The sequence below is a fragment of the Cyprinus carpio genome, chromosome B4, assembly GCF_018340385.1.
Source record: "Cyprinus carpio isolate SPL01 chromosome B4, ASM1834038v1, whole genome shotgun sequence".
NCBI classification, from domain to species: Eukaryota; Metazoa; Chordata; class Actinopteri; order Cypriniformes; family Cyprinidae; genus Cyprinus; species Cyprinus carpio.
In genome coordinates, this window is record NC_056600.1 from 33249808 (window position 1) to 33277260 (window position 27453).

General features: G+C 38.1%; 1 long non-coding RNA gene across 1 annotated transcript; it reads right to left on the reverse strand.

Moving 5' to 3' along the window:
* Positions 1-12253: 12253 nt before the first annotated feature.
* Positions 12254-13908, reverse strand: LOC122137202. Its single transcript, XR_006154685.1, has 5 exons — positions 13874-13908; positions 13336-13426; positions 13135-13164; positions 12429-12452; positions 12254-12337 (listed from the first exon to the last, which is right to left on the reverse strand). It is a non-coding gene; the product is annotated as an uncharacterized LOC122137202 (long non-coding RNA).
* Positions 13909-27453: the final 13545 nt, after the last annotated feature.

The window sequence follows — 27453 nt, forward strand, 5'->3', positions numbered from 1 at the left end:
GACATTAAAACTTTAGAATTACCAATATACAATCCCACAATCAAAAAGCATTTGTTTTAAAATGCCAACACTCTAGAATCAGAAACCAGCTCCCTGGTGGAAATTTCATCAAATCACAAACTCCCTCTTGCGCCATCTAAATACACCCCAATCTGGAATAACCCAGATTTTACAGCTAAAAACAAAGCCACTCAATTTATGCACATGGGCAGAAAAGGGTATCACACAACTTCAGCATATCTTTCATAACTAATAGCCTGGCAACTAGGGGTGTCACAATTATACCGGTATTGACGATAACCGTGATAGTCAAAGCAACAATTATCAATATTGTGTTCATTAGGCAACAATTATCAATATTGTGTTCATTTAGTGTGTGACGATATACGGTATTAGCGATAACTGCAATATTTAAAATGAACAGTTCCGTTATGATAACAGCACATGTAAATACTCAGCGCCAGAACTGGTTGAAGCGCCCAGGTGGAGTATTTTGCCTTAAACGCTGACACTGTCACTCAAGAAGAAGACCCAGCGCTCGAGCGTGTTTGTCAGAGTAAGTTGTCATATTTTACTAGTCATAGAATGGGGAAACAGTTAAATTAACCTGTTAACAGCGGTTTCTGTGTTAATATATTTAAGTATTGGGTGATTATTTTAATAAGTACCACGTTTTCTTTACTCATCGTATTTTTTATTTGCAGTCAATACGGCCGTGTGTAGTAACACTTTATTTCTTTGTTCAAATCTATTAACAATTACACGATTTAAAACTGATCTTGAAAAACTGAGCGACCACATTTCTACATTTAACTCTGTTAAAATGTTAAGTTGGTCGCGTGCCATGCACTAATGCCTCATCCTGCAGTTCATTCTTCAATAAAAGTTAACATTAGTTAATTACATTAGTTAACATATCTAAATAACATAAATCACTAATAAACCAATTTTCCACAGCATTTATTAATCTTAGTTCATGTTATTTTAACATTTTACTTAGCATTATTAAATAACAAGTTTGTGTTTGTAAACATTAATGCACTGTGAACCTAACATGAACCAATGAACAACTCTAATTTTTTATTAAACCATTAACAAAGATTATAAATTGTGTCATAAATGTATTGTTCATTCATGTTAGTTAGTTACATTAATGTTAACACGTGACATCGTTATTGTAAAGTGTTACCATTAATATTTATATTTATATGACAGTATTTTCTCTCTTGTTATTTCATAGGAGGCTTCAAAGAAGACGGAGAAAGCCAGAATCTCTGTGCCCTGTATCTTTCAGTATTCCTAATGTTTGTTGGGGTAACAAAGAAAAACTCAATAAACAAAATTAAAACATAATTTGGAAATAATCTTTTTCCCCAAAGGTTTCTATTAGACATTCACGATATATCGATTTTGTGATTCTTATGCCACAATAACGTGATCTGAAAAATCTAATATCGTGACAGCCCTACCGGAACCATTTAATCTTCATAAGACTAACCTCTCACCTGCCAAAAAACCTAAAAACTACAAAATAAAGATCAATAAGGTAGAGTTTGAACGTTGAGTGAATTTTACCAATATGACATATAGGAGAAGTTGGAAATGTCTGTGATTGGACATCAATGTGAGGTTGGCTCGATGTTGAATTGTGGTTAATGCGGACAACCTAAAACTAACAAAAGATTAATGTCTGATGATGTTAGAGCTTGATGCCTTAGTAAAGTTACCAATATGACCCTTCCTAGGAGATGTTGGGTTTTGGTTGCCAGTGACCTGACCACTAAATGTCCGTATTTGCCATCCGTGTGACTTTGGCTTGAGACGTTGGCTCGACAAACCTAAAACTAAAAAAAAAGTAAAAAAGTCAACATCCTAATTGATGTTAGAATTTTGAGTGTGTGGACGTGTGATGTTGGTGGGTAACCAAAACCCAAAACGTCGCTTAGGACATCATAAATAGTAACATCCACTCAAAGTCAAAACTCTAAACATTAGACACGTGATTATGTTGTTAGTTTAGGTTGTGCATTAACTAACCAAAATCCAACGACTTAAGCACATGTCATATTGATGGTCAATACTGACATTTAGTCATCAGGTATGGCAACCCAAAACCACAACAACGTCTCCTAGACGGTCATAATGGTAATGTTCCACACAACATCAAATTCTCAACATCATCAGACGTTCGATCTTTTGTTAGTTTTAGGTTAGTGGCATTAACTGACCAACAACTAACGACTCAAATTAACGTACATATCGATGTAAGTTACTGACATTTAGTTGTCAGGTTATGGCAACCAAACACCTAACGTCTCTTAGACATCATAATGGTAACGTCCACACAATGTCAAACTCTAACATCATTAGACGTTGAATCTTTGTGTTAGTTTTAGGTTGTGGCATTAACTAACCCCAATTCAACATCTTAAGCCAATGTCATATTATGTCAATTTACATGGACATTTCTTCGTCAGGTATGACAACCAGAACCTAATGGTCTCCAAGACTTTACAGTTTTCATCCACACAACGTCAAACTTATTGGCTTACAGCGTCTGTGATTTACCCATTTAGCTCACCTCTTACTTATACTTGGCATAACTAAGCTTTGGATTTGTGGAGGAATGCTCTATGCTCTGTGTTTTTCTCGGGTGACTAGTCTGTTTTCACCTTGTGTGATGCTTTTTTCTTTTGTTTCATGTGTATTACGGACTGTGGATTACTTTGTAAAAGAGCATAATAGGACCCTTTTACAAAGTCTTGATTTTGTTTTGGGGTGTACTAGAACAGGCTCTCACACTAGGTTGTTCGTCGAAAAACACATTATTTTCACATATTTACATTATTACAACACCTCTTCTCTGAAAGTCTGGGCATGAACGCTTGAACAGTTCTTGTATCAAATGAAGGCCCAATCTTCTGAAATGTGCTGTGATGGTTATCTGGGCCAGTGTGTGTTGTGATTGGCAGCACTCGGCACCTGAGTGGGGAAATGTCATGCCCCTTACCATAGCTGCCTGCTCTGAGCTTCAGTGTAAATATTGCCGCCAAAATCAAATCAATTTGAGTGCAATTTAACCCTCTGGGTTCTGAGGGTGTTTTGGGGGCCTGGAGAAGTTATGACATGCCCTGATATTTGTGTTTTTTTTCAGTTGCTTTATAAAACATATAAATGGCTAAAGTCTAATAACACTATAATCAGCACAAACTGGGCTACAATAGCTTATGGGAGCAGCATGTATGTACATGATTGTGTTTTTGAGAAAGCCCCAAAAAAAAAAAACGTTTATGCTACGGTTAGTGAAAAAACTAAAAAATTTGAAAACACTGAAATAAGGCAATAAAATACCTAGAGAACCATTTGTTCACAAGACTTTTGAGAACAGATTTTGAAGCCTAGAGTTTTTGTAAGCTTCAAAATGATGTGAAAACACAAAAATCGTCTTGATTACTCGCCTCACAGAAAATAATATATGTGATTTAAATTTTTTAAGACCACTTTTTGTGTAGGACAGGTATATGCGAGAAGGCGTCAACTATCATGCATAATGCTCTGATTCACACCTGAGAAGACAAAGACCACATAATGAGCGGCATAATGAGCATTTCAGCCAGGTGTGTGTGATTGAGAGAGAAGAGTACAAGAAAGGAATCTGAGGTCAAAATACATTTTGTGTATTTTTTTTTTTTAGTTTATTTAGAATATATTTACGCTATCACACAAAATAACTTGAGATTTACTTGTGTGAGTGCAGTTTTTAAACAGTTTATTTAGGAACAATCAAAGCTGAATTTCATAAGCATCATTACTCAGTCACATGATCCTTCAGAAATCATTCTAATATTCTGATTTGCTGCTAAAAAAAACAACATTTATTATTATTATTATTATTATTATTATTGTTGTTATTATGATTGAAAAGAAGTGGAGGAGCAATTTTTTCAGGTTTTTTGATGATAGAAAGACAATTCTGAGACGGTAATATTGTAAGGTACCTAAAATAAAGTGTTACCTTAAGGTCTACTTCTGTAGTTATTTTGGTGAAAGTAACTCAAAAGTAATACAGGTGTCATGTAACGCATTACAATTCTGAGACGGTAATATTGTAAGGTAAGGCATCAGAGCTGCTTTGCTTTTGTCAATGCAATGTGTTATTATAGGAAATAAATAGAAACATTTGCTTATCGAGGTTGTTATAAAACAACACTGTAAAAATAATTCAAAGGAGTGAGTGTGCCAAAGGAAAGAAAATGCTTGGAAAGATGATTTTTATCAAAATGCCTATTCATGAAAGTACAAAGCTTATATAAAGCAAGCAGGCAAGTACAAATACAAAATTCTTATAGAGTAAACCTGTGACAGTGATTAAGGATTGCTTTCATTTTTTTCAACACACAAAACTGCTGGAAGAATGCCACCCGCTGGCCCAAAACAGCGGGAATCCAGCGCCTGGTCGAAGGTTTAAATGCGTATTCGGTCTTTTGCTTGTTGCTTCTGAATTTATCAGGAATTAGTTTAAAATTTGTAGGTCTGGCTCGTGTTCAATCTGATTCCAGTTTCCCATGATAATTATAATGTAGGCAATATTTATAATTAAAAGCTGATCACAGATATCGACTGCAAATAGCAAATAACTACAACATCCAACGCCTGTAGCTGATTGTCATCACCCTCCTGGTATGAGGGACGAGGGGGGGGGGGGGGGGGTCACCCATTCATTGCATGCGGTTGCTTGTTTGACCGCCAAAGTCAGATGTACACGGAAAAAAGCATCCAAACTTCGCCTGTTCCTCATAGTTCTGAGTGCCCACTTCGTCTGCCCCAAACCACTTCAAGCCAGTCTACAATCCAGCCACTATTTCTAGAGCACGAAACAGATATATTCCAGCGGGTATTCCCTGTTTGGGTACTGTCTTGCGCTTTCAAATCATTTGTACGGGGGAAGTTGCGTTCCCTGTCCGCGAGGACACGCTAGGCATGATGGTCACTAGGGCTCTTCTCATTTCCAGTAGATTTCACAATGACTGATTTCTAGCCTTTTTTATGTATAGGGGCAGCATGTTGGCATGTCAAAAAAATCATGTGTTTGGGTCTGCCATTAACCCATCTGAGCCAGGGGATATGAGTGTTTATCCTTCGTGCTGACAAGACAGCAGGTTCTCCGTGAAGTCAGAGGGCAAGCGCTGGGTGGAGACTTGTTCTGCGTCGTAATGAGAATACCACTGCGCCGGCATCATTCTCTTCGCACCCAGACCATACACCTACATACAAAGCATGCTTGTGTTTATGAATGGTTCAAGCTCTGTTCATGCTATAATGTCGCTCTGATGTATTCATTGGTATTTGATGATCGTTCTGAGGTAATAAATGTCATCAAAGTCCGCTGTAAATATCACTGATAATAAATGGGCTAGAGTGTAATTGTTTGTTTTGCCCCATATAAATTACTACTAGTAATAAAGTGAACATCACAATACTGGTTAATAATGTAGAGTTGTAGAAACAGCATGGCTTGCTTTCTTATTTCAGAGGTGACACATAACAGTGCAAAAAAACCTTTATGAAAAGCGACGAGCCAATGCAATTTTTAGTTCTTATTAATAAGCAGCACACTCAGGAACCTGGAACACAGCTAAGACCAAAGCGAGGCACACACTCCACACTCTTCAACGTCTCTTCAAAGAACGTATGTCCCTTCAGAGCACATTACACAATAATCCGTTTTGGGAAATGCTAGGTATTGTGCGTCGATTATTATATATTTCAAGCATGACACCAATACCAGTCAAAAGCTTTGAACAGTAAGAATTTCATGTTTTTTGAAAGAATTGTGAACCTTCTGCTCACCAAGCCTGCTTTTTTTCTTTCTCTTCTTTTTTGATCCAAAAATACATAAAAGTGGCATTTGCTAAAGCAGGGAATATGTGAAATATTTTAGTATTCAAAATACTGCTTTCTATTTAAAATATATTTTTAAAATTTTAATTTATTCCTGTGATCAAAGCACATTCTTCAGCATCATTACTCCAGTCTTACTACAAGTGTAACAATATACCACTCTACAATTTAAAAGCTGGGGAGTCTGTGTGTGTGCTGTGTGCTATATATATATATATATATAAAATTGTATTAGCAACACAAAGTGTGATAAATACAATAATCATGTGACAAACCGATAAGGTTATTTCAAATTAATGTAATTAATTAATAACAATACATGTTTATTGAGTTGCAAATCAGAAGATTAGATGATTGAAGGATCGTGGACTGGAGTAATGATGCTAAAAATATCAGTTTGAAACAGCTTTGATCGTCCTAATAAATGTACCTGTCCTCACACTGGGAGTATTAAATGATGTGTTTATTTTTTTTTTTTTTTTTTTTTTTTTTTTTTTTTTTTTTTTTTTTTTTTTTTTTTTTTTTTTTTTTTTTTTTTTTTTTTTTTTAAGTTTTTATTTCATTTATTTTTTTGTGAGATTTGTAGGTGTAATTGCCAGTGTTCATCCCTGAGAATGTTTTTACCAGGCTGATTTTTTTTTTTTTTTTTTTTTTTTTTTTTTTTTGTTTCCTAATTTTTTTTTTTTTTTTTTTTTTTTTTTTTTTTTCCTCCCCTGTTTTTTTTTTTTACTTTTTTTTTTTTTACTTTTTTTTTTTTTTTTTTTTTTTTTTTTTTTTATGTTTTTTTTTTTTTTTTTTTTTTTTTTTTTTTTTTTTTTTTTTTTTTTTTTTTTTTTTTTTTTTTTTTTTTTTTTATTTTTTTTTTTTTTTTTTTTTTTTTTTTTTTTTTTTATTTTTTTTTTTTTTTTTTTTTTTCTTTTTTTTTTTTTTTTTTTTTTTTTATTTTTTTTTTTTTTTTTTTTTTTTTTTTTTATGTTGGAAATTTTTTTTTGTTTAGTTTTTTTTTTTATTTTTAGCACACATATTTTTTTTTTTTGTTTTTTTTTTTTTTTTTTTTTTTTTTTTTTTCGGGGTATAATTAAAATATATGTGCTAATAAACTACAAACATTAACTTATATACATTTATTTTGTCATCACATTCTTTCTTGTAACTTTCCCTCTCAGTAAACACCTGGGCTGAAAGGCTCATTTTAGGGCAGCAATCATTATGTTGGGTCACGTGTCTTCTCAGGGTGTGAATAACACTTATATTGATGGTCAATCACGGGCTACTCGCATATGCCCTTTTGATAAACAAAAAAGTTCTTATTTAAATTAATACTATTGTTTTGTTTGAGGGAGTAAACAAGGAGGATTTTCAATCATTTTGACGCAAAAGTTCTAGGCTATCAAGCTCCAGGGTTGACAGGTTGTGATACGGGGAGCTCATCTTTTCGGTGTTAGAAGCAGGCAGCTGCTTTCACTTTCGATTTTTGTCACGTTTTACAATAACAGAGAACGGTTCGTTTTGGCTTGCATCTATAAACCTTTCCACTTTTTAAGGCACTTAACAACCAAAGATGGAATCCGTTGTATTTTTAATTAAAACGCATGACAATTAACATGGTAAGCTTTTACCATTGATCAAACTAGCTGACAAAATGTTTATTAAACAAAAAAACTCTTAAGATGAGGCTTGGCCAACATGCTGTATATTTACCGACAAAATAACTAACCGAAATGTTTAGCAAACACTGAGGAATCAAATAATGTTAATAAACGAGAGCCCTCCATAGGCATAAAGTGCTTGGAGGTAAACCGCAACGGTGTTGTGTGAAAAACTTCTTTTTGTTCTTCTCCCCACACGAATACAACATGTTCAGATGTCTCTGCTTAATGTAACAGAAATGGAAGTGCTATGAGTGGAAACAACACGGTAGTCGCAAACAGTGCGACCCACCGCCTCACAAAATTTTGTTTTCACATGCAGAAAAAATGGGTAACAGGGTCATGGTACTTCCGGCACTTAAGAGGATAATATAACCAAAACGGTGTTATTTCAATTTTATGTATGAATAATAAAAATAAATAAAAGGGACAAACTCACCCACTCGATTTTGTAATATTTTTTTTAGACATTTTGTAGTATGAAAAGGTGCATTTATTTCTATTACAGGCGGGGCGTTTCGTGGAGATGGCACATTGTCAGTGACCCGGCATTTCAGCTAAATTCATCTTTGCACCCTACAACTGACTCAGAAAGCAATAGTTTATTAATAAATAATTAAAATGTCTTTTCCCCTGACACATTCATAATCACTCTTGCAGTGCTTTGAGGCAATTGCTTTATGCACTGAGCTTGAGCGCGGCCTGCCTATATATTTAAAAGATGACTTTGTATATTAATTATAGGTAGTCTAATATTACTTATTACCATTCTCGGCCACTTTAGAAAGGAAATACCTTCATTAGGCTTCCAGCTGTTCGCACGTGCCCAGCGCCTATGTCTTCCCGCACTCCCAACGTCGAGTTCCCAAGCACGACCCTTCCCCCTCACTATCTCTTGGTTGGTGTATATGTTAATTGTTTCACTACACTGAAACTTACGACAAAAAGGAAAATTATCGCAACAGGGAATTAACGGCATCTTGCTTTTGACGAGTTATGCAATGCGTAAGGAGTCAAATGTTTGGGTTGGTTCGTGTTGTTTCTTTTAGTATCATTTAAGTTAACTACAAAAATGGCTACGCATGTGTCTTAATTTATGTTCCAGGAAAAAAATTTGGGGGTGCTTTTGTCTTTCTTGGGGGTGCTGAGACCTGTAGCCCCTCATTAGCGCTGGCCCGACTTGTGAAGCAATGTTTGTATGTGTTTTATGACCTTATTTCAGTTAGCTCAAAATTTTAGTTTTTCAATAACCACGCATAAACGTTGTTTTTCTCCAAAACCACAGTCATGTAAGATACTATGATATTTACATATTATGGTAGCCCAGTTTGTACTGAATAACAGTGGGACCTTCTATTGGATACAATGTGGTCATTTGCACTTTTAATCCATTAAACTATAAGAAAAAAGTTTTTCGACTAACCGTCCAGTATGGCAGTATTCTATCCCCTGAACACTAAGAGCAATGTCCAAAAAACTATTTTAGAATTTAATTAAGATCATCATTTAATGTTGACTTTTTTCTTTTTAAAAAAATCATATTTCATGTGCCCCACTTTTATGGACATTGTGGAGTAAGATAGGTAAATTCGTCAAACATTTCCCACAAAACACAGCAGTCAATGTATGGTTGAGAAGTAAACTAAAAAAATGATATATGGTTTTCCTTATAAAAAATGTATATTTCCTTATTGTCGAATCGCTCTTTAACAGTTTGGGGTCAATCTGACCCCAAACATCTTAAGCGTTATCCCTTTTTAAACAGTGATTAATATATATATAGCGGCCGGGACTTTAACGCGTTAATTGAGAGTAATTAAGTGACACAAAAAATAAACACGTTAATAAGGATTAATTAATTACAAAATAAACATTTCCCGCATTTTTTAATAACTTATTTTTGCACAGCGGAACGTTTCTCACATGGATGAGTTTCGGCACACCCGATTATACTGGAGCACCAACTAGCGTTCATTGACTTCAGACAAACAAACACACCACAGTGGAACATGAAGCAGACGATACCAGCTTTGGTTTGGCCCCCTTGGAGGGGAAATGTTGTTATAAAAAACGAACGGATGGAAGCGTCGTTAAGAGCATGGTTGTGTGCAAGCTATGCAACAAGGAATTCGCATATCACCGCAGCACAATCGAGCCTCGTATCACCTCAACGCAAAACATATATTACATATATATTGTTGTTTTGGCCAAGGTTATTGAGAGTTAGACTTAGTATTGGTTTATGGCCTCTGAAGCAACAGAGAGATGTTTTCTAATAGTAAGGGTTTCCAATGTTCTGAAGTAATTGACAGTATTGTGTTTTACTAAAAGACAATTTACAGAAGGTCACAGCACCTTAAGCTACCTGAATTCTGAAATGTACTATATTTATAAATTGTTTACTAAATATGCGTATTGCTACACTTAATGGCAAAAATTGCAACTGGTCTGCTAGACTTGGTTGAACAATAATTAAAACAATTTTTGTTGCTTAAGCTTATGTATTCAGTCATTATTCAATGGTATAGCTATAAATCCATGTGAAAAAAAATTACTTCTCACTGTTCTTCAGGTCAAATATTATATGCCGATTAAAATGCGATTAATGTTCGGATAAATTAATTACAAGCCTCTAATGAATTAGATTAAATTTTTTTAAATCGGTCCCGGGCCCTAATATGGGGATGTATATATATATATTATATATATATATATTATGATATGTATGTATGGTATATGTATATGTATTTATTTTTCTCCAAATAGGAGTGCTATTGAAGTTACTAGCTTTCCAAAGGACAGTTTTCCACGAAAAAAAGACAAGGACACCAGTTAAACTGCAAACTCATCCATTCGAGAAATTCCTCAAGATGAAGGAAACAACATTCGAAGCTGCCATCTCATACCAGTCCAGTTTTTGGGTGTTAAAAAAATGAAAGCAATCTCCTTATGTGGACCCAATCACCATCACAGGTAGTTACTCTATAAAGAATTTTGTAGTTGTATTGCTGCTGTTTTTATATAGTTTTCGTAATTTTCATGTAAATAGGACATTTTGACAAAACCAATCTTTCTTTGGCACACTCCTCATTTAAATATTTTCACCGTTTGTTTTATAACAAACTCGATTTAGCAAATGTTTTTATTTATTCCTATAATAAACACAATGGCATGCAAAAGCAAAGCAGCTCTGATGCTGAATTTAAATTTACGCAGATCCAAAGTTTACGCGAAAATCTTCAGGCTTGCCATTCAGAAAATTGCACATCTGATACGTGGAATAGACAGAAAACCCCACAGAAACAATTAAATGCAACTGCTTTGATATTTATTGGAGTCTACTGCACATTTATAAAGAAATCAGAAGAGAATTAGTTAAAGGAGCAGTTTGACCACAGAATGAAAGGATTGACAAAAACACTGGCAGCCTTTCACGTTCTCAAGACATTAAAGGATGGACTGGGAGTCGTGTGGCTTTATTGTGATGTCTTCATGATCAGCTGTTTGAGTTTCATTCTGATGGCACCCATTTCCTGCGGAGGATCTCCATCAATAAGCAAATGATGTAAAGTTATATTTCTTCCGATCCGTTCTGATCTTTATCTGGATTGACTGAGGGTAAGCGATGTTTTAAATATGGTAATTTTTGGTCCAACTATTCCTTTAATGCAAGACAATAAGACATTCAAAAATTTACATTAAACTTAAATGCTGATGTGTGTATTTCTTCACACCACAAAAGGCTTTTTCATCATAACAGCCGTGTCATTCCAGTTGCTCGAGGCTATAGCAGGAAGGGAAAAAAAAAATCTATATTGTTACAGTATAAGTATCCTGATAAAATGTAATGATTGTTAAGGGTAATACAGCCAATTCTAATCCCATTAGCAGTTTCATAAACATCAGGTTGAAGTTAAAAGTCAGTTCTACATTCAGCTGGTTATTTAAATTGAGACTACCAGGGATTTACAAGAAGAAAAAAATATAAAAATAGTAATGATATTTCAAAACATTTAAAAACACGTCACGATATGGGGTTAAGCACAGACAGTTCTCGTTTCGTTGTAATTGTCAGGTTGGTTTAGAAGCCCATATCTCTATATTCAGTTTTGATCCATCACTCCAGAGCCATGTTCCCTCCTGTGAACAGAACACCATAAAGGACACTCAGTTTCCATCGCACACCTTCATGGCATTATTTAATATTCATAAATATAAAAAACATGTTCACACGAACCCATTTGGATCAAAAGTACATAATGTTTATGCATCTAAACATGTGTTGTGTTTCTCTTTAGAAATTCAGTAGAACTAACATGACAAACATATCAGCTGTATTCCTAATCTTACTTTAATACTAGGACATAACTCAAAAACAACTACAGTACCCAAAAAGAAAAAAAAGAAGGCCCCCCCCCCATTGACAAGGACCGCTAAAAAAAATGTAAACAAGCATACTTTAAACAGCGTCATAGCACTCCTAACCAGGTCGAAAGTTGAAACATTAGTTTTGAGATTTAATCAGGTTCTGTATAAGGTTGTACTCCTCATAACTGTGTACAGAGGCCAGGTTTCCCATCGTAGCCCAAAACACTGTTCCTAAAAAGAGAATAGGGACATAAAAAATATTGTTAAACTAACTGAAAATTTCAAAGACTTAGAAAAAGAAATGAAGGACACCCTGTGAAAGATGGCATCTCATACCTCTGCATCAATCCAGGAATGCTGATAGTTAAAAAAGCGGAAGCATCTACCTTTATATGCAGACCATTCACTTTCACAGGTTTCTGTAAGAAAGTTTTGTTAGTATTATTGCTGCCTTAAATCTTTAGTATTTTCATTAAACTGAGATCAGATTGATATTGTATGTATACACACCGTGTCTGACCAGGGTACAGGTTCCTGTTAAAAAATTGTGTAATTAGCACAAAGAAATAAACAGACAAAGATTACAAGTTAACAATGATGTAAGTTTGTGTATTGTCTAGGTACAGGGACTAAATAATCAAATGTAAAATAGCATTCGCATAGTCTTCACTGGTGTATAAATTAAAAAGAGTTGAATTCTTGTTAAACAGGACAAAGTAATATTTAGTGAAGGGCAGTGAGTGATTTCTCTCAATTAGATTTCTTGGATTAACATAAGGACATCACAGCAGCTGGTAAATTAGGCACAGTCACTTTAAGAGACAATGCATCCGATTTCTTTCTCAACTGTTTCCATTCACTTAAGAGATAACAGACCGCCAAGACAGGTACAACATAATATTTTATATGCATTTGTCCATTCAAAGCAGGAAGAGACACAAACTCAATTTGGTGTTGAAGGGCTGAGACGTGGCTCTCTCGCACAGGTGCTGAATTTTCACCGATGCTGGATTAAAACTTTTTCACTCTTTTTGTGTTTGAATGTTTATGTTTTGGTTTCACCTCAGGTGCAGATGTAGAGCTCAGTTCAGTGTTTGCACGCTGTCCCACAGCCGTGGGCCCCTAGAGTCATCACCCACCTTTCACCCCACCAGCGACGACCCGCTTTTGTCACTACAACTAGACAGAACAAATGTAACACACTAAAATATCTCACCTTCGCCTGTGCCAGTAAGAGGTTCTGCCTCTGAAATAATCAAAGAATAACAATATATTATGTATATATATAAAAAATTTTAATAATCAGATTAAAAAATTTATGTCCAAGTCCAAACTAGCAGTCAGTGGGATTTGAGGTAAACTGCATAGATAGATAAAAAAAAAACACAATGGGGCCACATACACTCACAACAATTACCTGAAGCATCCAGAGCAAAGAGCAGAAAGAAAGACAGACAAAGAGGGCCAGACTGCCATTGTTCCTGAAATCAACCAGTACTACTGCACACCTGACAAAACATGAAGACAGAACAGAATAAAAACACATATATGCACATATACGTTTTTATAATTATATTACCCTGTTCTCACTGTCCACATTCCAATATTGCCAGCTGAATGAAGCTTGGCTAATAAGGACTGCAAGTCAGATGCAGATGTAAAGAAGTATACTGACCTGGCAATCAGCACACTTAAGATCATTAAGTAGTTTCTAAAAATATATATTTTTTTTTACTTAAAAAAAAAATATGCATTATAAATTGATTATGCATTTTGCCTGTTTTTATATTGTAATCAGATAGCCTCACATTTCCAAACCAAGTAAAATGAAAGAGTCATGAAGTACAACATAAAAAAAATATTATATATATAAGCATTCCAAATGATCCATTGACTCAAGCCATACTTTTATGAAACAGTAAATGTAAAGTTTTGAACTGCTGAAAAACCCTCACCCTCTATGAAGTTAGTCACATCCAAGTACGTGTACTCTGTAGCTCTCTGCAGAACAACAAATGCTTGACTCTTAAAAACCTGATTATGACTCCCCTCTTTTTATTTGGTTCATACACAGAGGAGAGCCTGCTGTCTGATTGGTTCCTGTCTCCAAAAACCCACAACGAATCCTTATCTTACACCTAATCCCACACAGGAAAACCAGGAGGGTTATGATGAGAAATCGTTACATAACCTAAATCAATACAAACATTTACTTGACTTGGTTGTTTTATAAAATTGTGTTAATAATGACTCTCTAGTGTTGTGGATGTTGTCATATTTGACATTTAATTTGTTCACTGTCACTATGTTTATAGGCATTATTCACAGCTATAGCAGGAATGGAAAGGGGTTTTGTCTGTAATTATACATTGAGATCAGGAGAGAGATGAAGAACATGTGGAGCTCATATTCACATGGGCCTGCAGGGCTCCTTGCGCTCATCAAAACCTATTATCATTAGTTTCCTCAAATGTTCACTTCTGTTACCTAATAGAATGGTGAGTTTTTTTCTGTGGAAGGAAAAATAACTTAAATTCAGGATTCTATGTATATCTTGCAAATTTATATGCCTCAACATTTTAATTACACATATTCAAGATTTATCACTGCATATTTAGAATGCTTACTTAGTCATTATTGCTTGCTCTTTTTCCCCATAACTCTCCCCACACTCTCTTGTGAAAATCTGTCCTTACTTGGACTAACCAAAGTGTGCGTTAGTAATCTTTGGAGGAAGGTCTGATTTTGCCTCAATCAAGAGTATCTAAAATGTGATCAGGTGATATGCTACAGTAATTAAGTCATCTTGAAAAGGCCAAATGTGACCCTGGACCACAAAACCAGTCATAGGGGTCAATTTTTGTGAATGTTTTTTTAGGATACAATATTTGGCCGAGATACAACTATTTGAAAATCTGGAATCTGAGGGTGTAAAAAAATCGAAATACTGAGAAAATCACCTTTAAAGTTGTCCAAATGAAGTTCTTAGCAAGGCATATTACTAAACAAAAATTAGGTTTTGATATATTTATGGTAGAAAATTTTCAAACTATCTTCATGGAACATGATTCAAGGATTTATGCCCAATGAGGAACCCCCCCCATATGTCCAGTGAGGAAAACAAGTTTCCTGAGCAATGATATTCTGATCTGAGACTACATTTTAAAACATTTTAAAACCATAGATACCTAGAGTTAGATGCCCAAGATGGCGGACACGACTAAGTGTCTGGAGCAGTCGAATGTGGCATCTACCTATACATATCTATGGTAACAACATGTTAGCAGTGTGTTAAATCCTAAAAATGACATGCTAACAACACGTTAATTATGCTATAACACATGCTAGAAACATGATAAACAATATGTTGATTCATGCTAGGAACATGCTAGCAATGTGTTAATGCTAGAAACATGTCTAATCGTGCTAAAACATGCTAGCAACATGCTAATCATGCTAACAATGTGGTTAAATCTTGCTAGTGTCATGCTAACAACATCTATCTAAACTTTCAAACTTCAGCATTGGCAACTGCTTCAAACTTTCAGAAAAGGCTTTTTTTAAAACCAACTTTCAAAGTTCGTTTGCAACTTGACTCATCTAGTTAGGTTTTAGCAATGTATTATGCACAAACATGAGCAATGTGGAATCAATGTTTGTACATGACCCAGTTTATCCTCTTTGACTCGTCAAACTCAGAAACACTGACAAAGCAAAACAGTGTTGAAAAGCAGATTGATGCAGATGTCTCGTACCTAAAATCAGAGGAAATGACTGACCCTGATGTACAAGAACCAAACACTGATTGTGAGCCTAAACTTCACAAAAACTATAAACTGGTTCTTCATATCTGATTGGTTAATCACAGTGTTGTTCCCAGGGTCAACAAAGTTCTGCCGGATGTCTCATTTGGTCATTAGGAACATGCTAGAAAATTTCACTTTACTGTACATCTGCATTGTCAATACCCGTGCATATATCATGTTTTATCCAAAGTGACCTACAAATGAGGACAATGGAAGCAATCAAAAACAACAAAAGAGCAATGATATATAAGTGCTAAAACAAGTCTCAGTTAGCTTAAACGCAGTACACGTAGCAAGGGCTTTAAATAATATATAAAAAAGAAAATAGATATAATAGAAAAAGAATAGAGCAAGCTAGTGTTAGAGGTCTTTTTTTTTAATTGTAATAATAAATAAAAAGAAAATAGAATACAAAAAGATTCGTTTTTTTTTTCCTATCTAAACGTTCAAAACTTCAGCATAGGCAACTGCTTCAAACTTTCAGACAGACTTTTTTATATCAAACGTTCAAAGTTCATTTGCAAACTTGACTCATCTAGGTTTTTAGCAATGCATCATGCTCAAACATGAGCAATGTTGAATCACTGTTCGCGTTTCTATTTAAATCATCCTACTTTTTTCTTTGAAAAATTTGGTAACACTTTATTTTAAGGTTACATCTTTTAGTTGCTTATTAGCATGTATATTACTAGAATATTAGCCATGTACTAGTGCTAATTAAGCACATATTGATGCCTTATTCTACATCCCTAATCCTACCCAATACTGAACTTAACAGCTACCTTACTCACTATTAATTGAGTTTGTTATTAAACAAACAATAATAGAATGTTTGTTTAAAGTTATCTGGTAACTAACTAAAAAACAAACAAAAATAAAATCATTTAAAATTTATGATTGTTTTATGCAGTTTATACATGTTACAGTACAGATGGTTCGGAGACGGAAGATTACAGATAAGGTGGTATTTATTGACACAAGCAGAGGAGGTATGGTAAACAGTGGTATAACAGTAAATTCAGAGAGTGAGTAAACTGATACTGTCCTTGTCTTGATGTAGGGTGAAAAGTTCTAGAAGTAGCAGAGGAGTGGAGACGTTGAGGGCGGGAGACACACACACACACTCACGATCGACACAGGAGGTAACTGGGAATCACTGGAGATGGGTAAGTATAGTAATGGAAGTCACTGAAGTTGGTAGGTAGGTAATCCTAGTTGCGAACGAGAACCGGACAGTGACTGTGTGTGTGAGAGTGAGTGTCTTTTAAGTGTTGGTAGATGAGGTGCTGACGAGGGGGCAGGTGTATGTGATCAGTACTCAGGTGAGGGAGTGCGCTGTGATTGGAAGGGGTTGGAGCCTGGCGTGTCTGTGACAGTACCCCCCCCCCCCCACGTTGCGTGGAACCCATGAACGTTCCTCAGGACCATAACCTTCCCAGTCCACTAGGTACTCGAGCTGGCCACCCACGGCGCCGGGAATCCAAGGTTTCTCGAACCTCGTAAGGTGGAGAGAGGAACAGGATGAGTGGAAGGGGGGTTTCGGCTGCGGCTACGCCAGGCTCTGTGGAGAGAGGAACAGAAGGATGGTGAGGCTTCAGGAGTGACACATGGAATGTGGGGTGAATACGATATTCAGGTGGGAGTTGAAGCCTGTAAGTGACCGGGTTGATCTGCTCCGAGATGGTGAATGGGCCAATGAACCTGGGACTCAGCTTACGGCATGGGAGACGCAGGCGGATGTCCCTGGTTGACAGCCAGACCTTCTGTCCTCGTTGATATATGTTGGAGCTGCAGAGCGGCGAAGGTCGGCTGTCATTCTGCGTCTCCGTAGGGCCCGTGTGTAACTGGTGGTGGGCTGAGTCCCCAGACCCTCTCGCTCTTTCGGAACCAGTAGTCGACCGCTGGTACGTCCGAGGGTTCTCCAGACCAGGGAAATAGTGGAGGTTGGTAGCCAAGTACGTACTGGAACGGGTGAGTCCGGTAGATGGTTGGCACAGGGAGTTTTGGTGCGTACTCGGCCCACCCTAGGAACTGGTTCCAAGAGTCCTGGTGGCCGTGACAGAAGGTACGGGGGGGAAGCGACCGATCTCTTGGATCTTCCTTTCCGTCTGGCCGTTCGACTGTGGATGGTATCCCGATGATAGGCTGACGGCCACACCTAGGAGCGAGTGGGTAGGCTTTCCAGACCCGAGAGATGAAATTGAGGTCCTCTGTCTGATACAATATCTTCGGGGATGCCAAAGTACCGGAAGATGTGAATGAACATGAGTTCAGTGGTCTCCATGGCAGTCGGTAGTCCCTTGAGAGGAATTAAACGGCAGGATTTAGAGAATCTATCCACTACCACAAAATAAGGTACAGTTTCCTGAAATTGGAAGGTCAGTAACAAAGTCTACCCCTAGGTGTGACCATGGTCGGTTGGGAACGGGCAGAGGTAGGAGCTTGCCAGATGGTAGATGACGTGGACTCTTCGAGATGGCGCATTCCTTACATCCTTGCACGTACCTTCTGACATTGGATGCCATGTTGGGGCACCAGAAGCGTTCTTTTAGCAACAAGAGGGTTTCATTGACCCCCGGGTGGCCAGTGCCTAGTGCGGTGTGTGTGCAGCAGAGTGGATGAGTGGAGTGTGCGCCGTGTCCTGCTGATATACTGCATGCCAGGTGGGCAAACCCGACGGAGTATTGGCTGAGGCATTGAGGAGGGTAATGGTTTCCGTGGGACCATGTGATCGGGCTGACCATCAGTTTTTCTGGGAGTATGGAGTCAGGTTCTTCAGAGTTCTCTTCAGGTGTGTAACAACGGGAGAGGGCGTCAGCCTTGACGTTCTTGGATCCGGGTCGATAGGAAATTGTAAAATTGAAACAGGTAAAGAATAAAGCCCACCGGGCTTGTCGGGGATTGAGTCTTTTGGCCATTCTCAGGTACTCCAGGTTTTTATGGTCCGTAAGTACCTGGAACGGATGCTTTGCTCCCTCCAACCAATACCTCCACTCCTCGAGCACTAGCTTGATAGCCAGAAGTTCACGGTTCCCGATGTCGTAATTCACCTCCGCTGGGTTGAGCTTGCGGGAGAAGAAGGCACATGGATGGAGTCTGCTGGGATTCCCCTGCTGCTGCGAAAGCACCGCTCCTACTCCGGTGGTGGAGGCATCCACTTCCACTATAAAAAGGTTTGTCAGGGTCGGGGTGAACCAGGAGAGGAGCAGTAGTGAAGGCTTCCTTGAGGGTAGCGAAGGCCTCCGTGGCCGATGGGGTCCAGGACAGAGACTTGGGCTTATTCCATAGAAGGCTTGTAAGTGGACTGGTGATGGAACTATAATTCTGGATGAAGCTGCGGTAGAAATTGGAGAAGCCGAGGAATCTTTGGAGTTCTTTGACGGTGGTAGGTGTTGGCCATTTACGGATGGCATCCACCTTCCCCTCGTCCATCCGGATGCCACTGCTGTTGATGTTGTATCCAAGGAACTGCCCCTGAGAGCTGATGGAAGGAGCACTTTTTCCGCTTTCAGGTAGAGTTGGTATTCCCTCAGGCGTTTCAGGACCTCTGCAACGTGGTGACGATGTTCGGGTCAAGCTCCGGGAGTAAATCAGGATATCATCTATGTAGACCAGGACGAATTTGTGGAGAAACTCCCGGAGCACCTCGTGGATGAAGTCCTGGAATACGGAGGGGGCGTTGACCATGCCATATGGCATCATACTCGTAGTGTCCAGTGGGTGTGATGAAGGCTGTCTTCCACTCGTCCCCCTCACGTATCCAATTTGTTCTAAATTGGAGAGCATAATCATTCACAGACATCTTGCCTTGTTTTAAATTGTATAGTTTCTTCTCACCGATGGACGAATCCCAGGTAGGTTTTCCGAAAAACTTCCCTGAAGTGGTCTACAAAGCTGCTATATGACTGGATGACAGGATTATTCTGGGTCCAAATGGAGTCGGCCCATTGAAGTGCTTTACCTTTCAACTGTGAAATGATGAATGCCACTTTGGATCTCTCGGTGGGAAATAAGTGCGGCTGCATCTCCAGGACCAGCGAGCATTGTAAGTGACATGACCTGAACTTCCGGTTTAGCGTCTGCCATGTGAGGCCACATAAGTCGGCAAACCCGGCCTTTGAATTCTGTTTTAAAAACCTGATACAGTGTTATTTTTTACACCCTGTGTATTTGTAAGAGACTCTTGATGATTATTGCAATCTTATTTGAGTTCCAACGATGACTAAAAAAGCCCAACGACATAAGACCGATTCGGCTGCTACCAGCACTTCGTCTCTGGAAATGGCGTGTGATGAAAAAACTTTCTACACCTGTGCCGATTATTATTACTATTAGCATGCTTGAAAGTTGAATTCATGCAAAATTTGATGCTCACGACGCTGAAATTCAAAGCAAAAATTTCTCTGGAACAAGAAGAAATGCACAACATTTTCGTCTCTGTAAGAAGACCTCAAATCCCAGAGTGAGCGCTTAATGAGTCTAGAAACGGCTACCTCAGAATGGATGACCAGTCTTAACTCACTCGAGCCAACAGCTGTTTCTCATCAAAAAAAGATCACTTTACTGCAAGCCAAGTGCCTGGACTAAGAATCATGTTGCTGCAGATCCAATCTTCGCCTAGTGGGAATTCCGGAAGGTCTGGATTGCCCACAGCCAACGAAGTTCATGGCTAATGCTCTGGCAGAAATATGTGATCTACCTGAACCTCCACTCCTTGTTTTGTGCTCATGTACACTTGCGCCGAAACCTGCAGAAGGTAAGTAGCAGTCCACAAACCTCCGTTTTCTGTTTCCATCACTATGAAGTTGAGAAGGACATTTGGTGAAAAGCAAGCCAGGCTGGCCAGATTAAGTTCAGAGACAAAACTATGTTCGTCTGCCCGGACTTTCTGCCTGAGATTTGCCAAGCAAGCAATGCCGCTTTACTATGAGGTGAAACGTCTTCTGAGGTCCATGCCAAATGTTAAGTACAGTCTAAAAATAAATATCAGGCCCGCGGCCACAGCCAGATTATTTTGATTGCGGGCCGGTTCTGAAATAGATCTGTCATGACAGAGACAGTTACTCACAATCAGAGTATGTGAGTGGAGTGGATTTCTTAAAAGTCGGAGCGTCGTGTTTTTCACATAGATGTAAATCCGGGCAGGACAGGACCCCCTCACTAGATAGTGAATAATTTTCAGCTGAAAACATGATAACTACAACACTTATTCACACGCAATAGCTCTCTCAATAATGCATTCTAACAAATGTAACCTCATTGCTACTTCATCTCTATCTGATTTCGAATGAGCAGAAATCTGTAAGAAATGCATCGATCTGTAGGTAAAATAACTGATGAAAATGTACTGTTATTTTTATCACAAACAGAATTTGCACCACAAATTCCAGCAATTATACAATTAATTCTGACAACCATGTTTTAGCTTGTCGTGGTAGGACAAGAGTTTGCACACTAGTGTTCTAATAAGCCACTTTGAAACTCTGCTGCTATTTTATTTACCATATTTTTAAACATACATTATGAACAGAACTGTGATATTTCAAACACACTGAAAAACTTTAGCCACGGAGCGGTGATTCTGTGAGGAGTGGAGCGGGAAATGGTGAACCCGGATTGGAGTGATTATTATTAAATGCTCGGAGCGCATTGTTGATGCGCCACTCGGCTCACATACTCTGCAGGACACCACCACACAAATGTGGCTTCTTTATAATGACTGTCCTCCTACAGGATTTAACACAGAGTAACAGCTTACTACCAGTTACAAAACACACTGTTACAGGCAATTCTAGTTGCATTTTTCATCAATACATTTTTAAATGATCCTTTTACTATGTTCTGGCCTACCATCTAGTGACAAAATTTTTTTGGCCCAGAAGCCAAACTTACTTGCCGACCCCTGACTTAGATTTTGTAACTATATTTAAGCTTTGTTAATTCGAGAAACTATGGAATTAAAGGCATTTGTGAATTTTTGCTTTTTATCTAAACATGCAAATATACATTTAATTCAGATTTGTTGAATTCATAAATTTAAAAACTGTGTCCAAAGTGTCAAATTCATTTCAGATGACTGCTGGAATTATAAAGAAGAAAAAAGCTGTTGAAACCAGTTCCCATATAAAGTTGTTACAAAATTCACACAGACAGTGATATTATTTTTAGGCTCTAGGCTCTAAAATTCAAAGCAACCTAGATGTTTTTTGTATTGTCAGATCAGCCACTGCCCAGAACATATCCTCAGGACAAGGGTTAGTTGATCTAAACATTTTATACAGATGTGGCCATTAAGAATGCACGTTTTGTTCACGCGGCAGCCAGCAATTCATCACTCGTGATCCAGGGGCGAGGCCAGAAATGGGGTGGACCTACATAAAACTGAACGGGCAAAGTGTAGCATATGAAAATTGCATATCAAATTGCCAACAGAAAATACAGCACAAAGATTCAATGCACAATACTACTAAATAAATGAAATAAATACATTTTAATTTCAACATTTACTAATACATTATTAAAAATTTTTATCTGTTAACCGTACCTGAGCTAACGAAAAGTACTTAACGAAAAGCATTTACCTTAAAATGGATGGGGCTTTGCAGATGATCTCATAATCAAGTGTCTCATTTCACGTTCAAAGGAGGGTAGATATCAAGGACCATAGAAATGAGCGCAGTTTCAAATGTGGTGAAGAGTAGCTAGCACAATGTTTTTTTTTTACTATACATTTATAATTATTATTTCTTGATAAATAACATTCATCCGGAAAATTACTAGCTTCTCACTGGGTGGGCCACAGCTAAAAAAAACTAGATCACGAAGCTTCCAGCAGGTGCTTTTTTCAGTTTTTTTTTAAAGCAATGTTGCGCTTCATACAATATCAATCAGGTGGTGTGTAGGAAACAACGTTCTGTAGTTAAACACCGCGGCCAGATCAGACTGCTATTAATGAGAATAAGTGTGATAGTTTATTTTAGTCTATTTACTTTTTTTATTAGAATATCACTTATAATATATAATTTACACAAAAATGAGTTGCGGAAATTACTTCCGGCGTGCCGCTACGATGCGCCGCTGACGAGCGCTCTGTGCAAACTTTGCTTTTTTTCGTGTTATTTTGTGTTATTCGTGTTACTTCTTATACATACTTTTGCTCAGACAGTACAGACTCTCATACAGTTTGATCGACAAACACTACTGGACATTCGATCTAATTTAAACTTCGGTTCAGAAACAACGCCGCCTCAGAAGTCCAGCTTTAGCATCTACGCGCTCCCACTGTTGCCGGCCTGTCCTAAGACACCGTCGGAAAAGGGAGGAAAGGCAAGCGTGCTGGAAATCTATGCAGATCGCGGAAAAGAAGTTTTAATCCTCCTCACCCTACCATCTTGTTAGCCAACATACAGTCTCTGGATAACAAACTTGACGAACTTAATGCGAGAATCACATACCAGCGGGACATTCGTAACTGCTGTGTTCTGGCTTTCTGTGAGACATGGTTACACTCAGAAGTACCCAATATGGCCATTACACCGTCTGGATTCTCCGTTTTACGTCTGACAGATCGCTAAACTCCGGTAAGAGCAGAGGTGGATGCATGTGCTTTATGATTAACACTCGGTGGGGCACTGATGTTACGGTTTTATCTACACACTGCTCTCCTGAGATCGAACTGCTCTCCATTAAAGTTTGTCCCTTCTACCTCCCGCAGGAGTTTAATTCAATCATTCTTATAGTTGTTTACATCCCGCCTCACGTGGACAAAACTAAAGCATTGGACGAACTGTACAGCACCAAAAATTTACTAGAAACTGCTCATCCTGACTCTGCTTTCATCGTTGTTGTTGTTGTCTGTTTAACAGGGTGAATATGAGGAAGGTTCTTCCCAAATTATAACAGCACATAAATTTCCCCACATGAGGTGATCAGACATTAGATCACTGCTATTCAACACTAAAGGACAGTTACAAACCCCTCCCCAGACCAGCATTTCGTCAAAGGTGACCACATTAGCATACTGCTGTTACAGACAATGCCTGTTGTGTCAATTTATGGTTACAAGTTGTACTGAGCACTCCAGCCTAGATTCACACAGGATACTCAGAGCACTCCCAAACTGCAGGGCGCAACCATACAACAGGAGGTGGAAACCGACTTCTCGGAAGTGCTCTGGGGACCATATTTACCGGCGCACCCACAGGGAGTGCATGGCATTGAAATGTTTGGTAAGAGCTCAGTTGGCCCTCTCACCCGTTCCCTGGAAAAAGATACTCTAACCACAGCTCCTGATCATCCAAAGACGCAACCTGGTAGGACAGAATGTGATTGTGTTTGAATGTGTTGAGTTCAGGTTTCTATATGATTTTTTGCTTGGTTGTAATGTGCAATTTAAATTAAATAGCGAAGACTTTATTATGTCAATGTAGAACTTGGTAGAAGTAACATTACTCTAAGCATGTGTATTGTTTAAATTATATAAGTTTAATTATGGGATTGGTTATTTTAATAATTAACTATTAGAGATCCTAGGTTAATCTAAATGACTTTGTTTGGTTTGGTTTGAGGATTAACTAACATCTATTTATTATTACTTTGAGAAAGTGGTATTTGAGATTTATTTGTGATTTATTTGTAATTAATTCATGGTTTTGGTTTGTGTATCTTAAAGGTTATCAACCTATTCTGTTCCATCCCAATCTATCAAACCAACTTTAAGAAAAAATAAAAGAAAAGAAAGTGAACAGTTTTGAGTTGTCCTTTGCGTTCATCAGAGATAAAGCAGTTTTCAAGTTTGGGCAGAGTTGTGGTCAGTCACCAAGGACACAGACAACTACACATTGCCTCAAACAGGAAAAAAAACGATTTCTAAAACAGTTTCACAAATGGAGTGAAGATGCCATCTCCACACTGCAAGACTGCTTTGAATCCACAGACTGGTAGATGTTTCAAGATGCAGCAGGAGACAACATACAGGAATACACAGATTCTGTGATATGCTACATTTAACAAATGTACAGAGGATGTTGTCCCATCCATTAATGTTAAATCAATTCCAAAACAGAAACCATGGGTCAACGATGAGGTGCGTGCCAAATTAAGAGCACGAACTGCTGCCTTCAACTCTGGGGATCTAACTGCTTACAAGAAGTCCAAGTATGACCTTCAGAGAACCATCAAATCAGCCAAAAGAGACTTTAGGGACAGAGTGGAGTCAGAATATATCATAGCTCTGACCCCCAACGCATGTGGAGCAGTTTGCGCTATATCAATGATTACAAAGGAAGGAAAAGCAGTGGTGTGTCTTTGTCTGCCTCCTTACTGGATGAGCTCAGTACATTCTATTCTCGCTTTGAGACAGGCAACACATTCCCTGCTGTGAAAATATCTGCTGACCTTGACACCTGCCCTTTGGTTCTAACCACAATCGAAGTGAGTAAGGCCTTCAAGAGAGCCAACGGCCAGAAAGCGCCAGGTCCAGATGATATACACGGACATGTCCTGAGGGCCAGCGCTGTCCAGTTAGCAGATGCCTTCACCAACATCTTCAACCTCTCCTTGAGACTAACAGTGATCCCCACATGCTTCAAGCAAACCACCATCATCACTGTTCCCAAAAAAACAACAGTCTCCTGCCTGAATGACTACCGCCCTTTAGCACTGACATCAGTCATCATGAAGTGCTTCGAACGGCTAGTCAAATCCCACATCTGCTCCCCTCTGCCTGACACCATGGACCCATTACAGTTTGCTTACCACTCAAATAGATCCACTGATGACGCCATTGCAATGGCCATACACTCTGCCCTGGAACACTTGGAAGGAAGGGACACCTATGTGCGGATGCTGTTCATTGATTACAGCTCTGCATTTAACACCATCATCCCTACCAAACTTATAGCCAAACTGAAAGATCTGGGTCTTAACAGTCACTGGTGCAACTGGGTCCTGGACTTCCTGACAGGCAGAACCCCAGGTTAGTTAGAATTGGCAATCACACATCCTTCTCACTCACCACTCAGCACACTGCCCTGTGCCCCACAGGGATGTGTACTCAGTCCTCTTATGACTGCTCTGCTAAGCATAGCTCCAACATCATCGGAGGCTGAAGAGGTTTTGGCATCTCCTCTAACATCATGTCAAATTCTACGCGCGCTGCACTATAGAGAGCATTCTGACCGGCTGCATCACTGTATGGTTACTGCACTCTGCTCTTCTTTTTGACCGGAAAGCTTTGCAAGCGAGTGGTGAGAGCAGCAGACCTCATCATTTTGACATAAATTCCCAGCCTTACAGGACATCTATCAAACTCGCTGCTTTTGAAAAGGCTCGCAGCATCATTAAGGACCACACCCACCCTGCTCATCACCTGTTTTGCCACACTGCCATCTGGCAGATGCTTACAATCCATCCGATCACTGACAACCAGTCTATCTTCAAGCCATCAGACTGCTTAACTTGCACCACCACTTTTTAATTTTCCTTTAAGTAGCTCTGTAACACTCTACAATGACATTTTGGACATTGCTCTACTCAGGAATACAATCGGAATGTGTGCTGCTCTTAAGTTTATTTATTGCATCTGGACTGCCACTTTAATTTTCCTTTAATTTTCCTTCATGTAGCTCTGCGACACTCTACAATGAAATTTTAGACACCGCTCTACCCCAATAATCATATTAGTACCTCAGCACTACTTATGAATACTTATACTCTTAACACTGTCTACCTTTATTGTATCTGTCACTGCCACTTATTTGTATATAATGCTCTGTCCATGTCTTTTCTGCCTATGGTCACTGAAGTCAATCAAAATTTCAGTGCTCTCCACGTACGTCTATGTCTTTTATGTCTTGTTATTGTCACTGTATGTCTGAGCCTCGTCACAAGCATTTCAATGCCCAGTTTTCCCCCAGTGTTAACTATGCAAATGACAAATAAATCCCTACTGACAACTATTTTACGTTTTCATTTGTAAAAGCACACTTTATTGCGCTTTCCACAGGCATTCGTCAAGGGCATAAAAAAAAAAAGAAAAAGGGTAACTTAAACAAAACAAAACAAAACGAAACACCTGAAAATGAGAGAAAAAAAAAAGGTAAAAAAAAACTAGGTAAGAAAATGAAAACACAAAAGTCCATAAAGTGTGACATATACATGAAAAATAACAGTGATATATATTATATATATCAACACTTTATGGACGTGATCGCTGAACCTGTGTAGTTGAAATCACTGACTAGCTTCTACCACTGGATAGTTGAAGGATTAACCTGAATAAACATTGTGCTTTCGCACGCAAGACAGACATGCCTCCTCATTTCATCTCACTTCACATATAACAAAATAACAGTGTCACCATGCAGATCATTTTTTTGTGTTTATTTATAGTAGTTTCAAATGCTGATCTTATATATAGGCTTATTATTTTTTTTTTTTTTTTTTGCTTTGTAATAATATGCCACTTTTTAAAAGTTGTTTCTTAAATATGAACCAAAGCGTAGTCGTACATTATTAAGTCATTATTAGACCTTAATGGGTTCAGTTTTACATGTATTCTGTAGCTTATTGTGAAATATAAACCATCAGTTTTCGGACATGGCAAAGCTAAACTGCTCGCAGATTTTAGAGCTTTGCATTTCAGCCCGAGCTTATCGTGTCCCTTTTTTTTTTTTACGTACACCTTAATAACAGTGCCGAATTAAATCATAGTATTATCTGTATGAGCA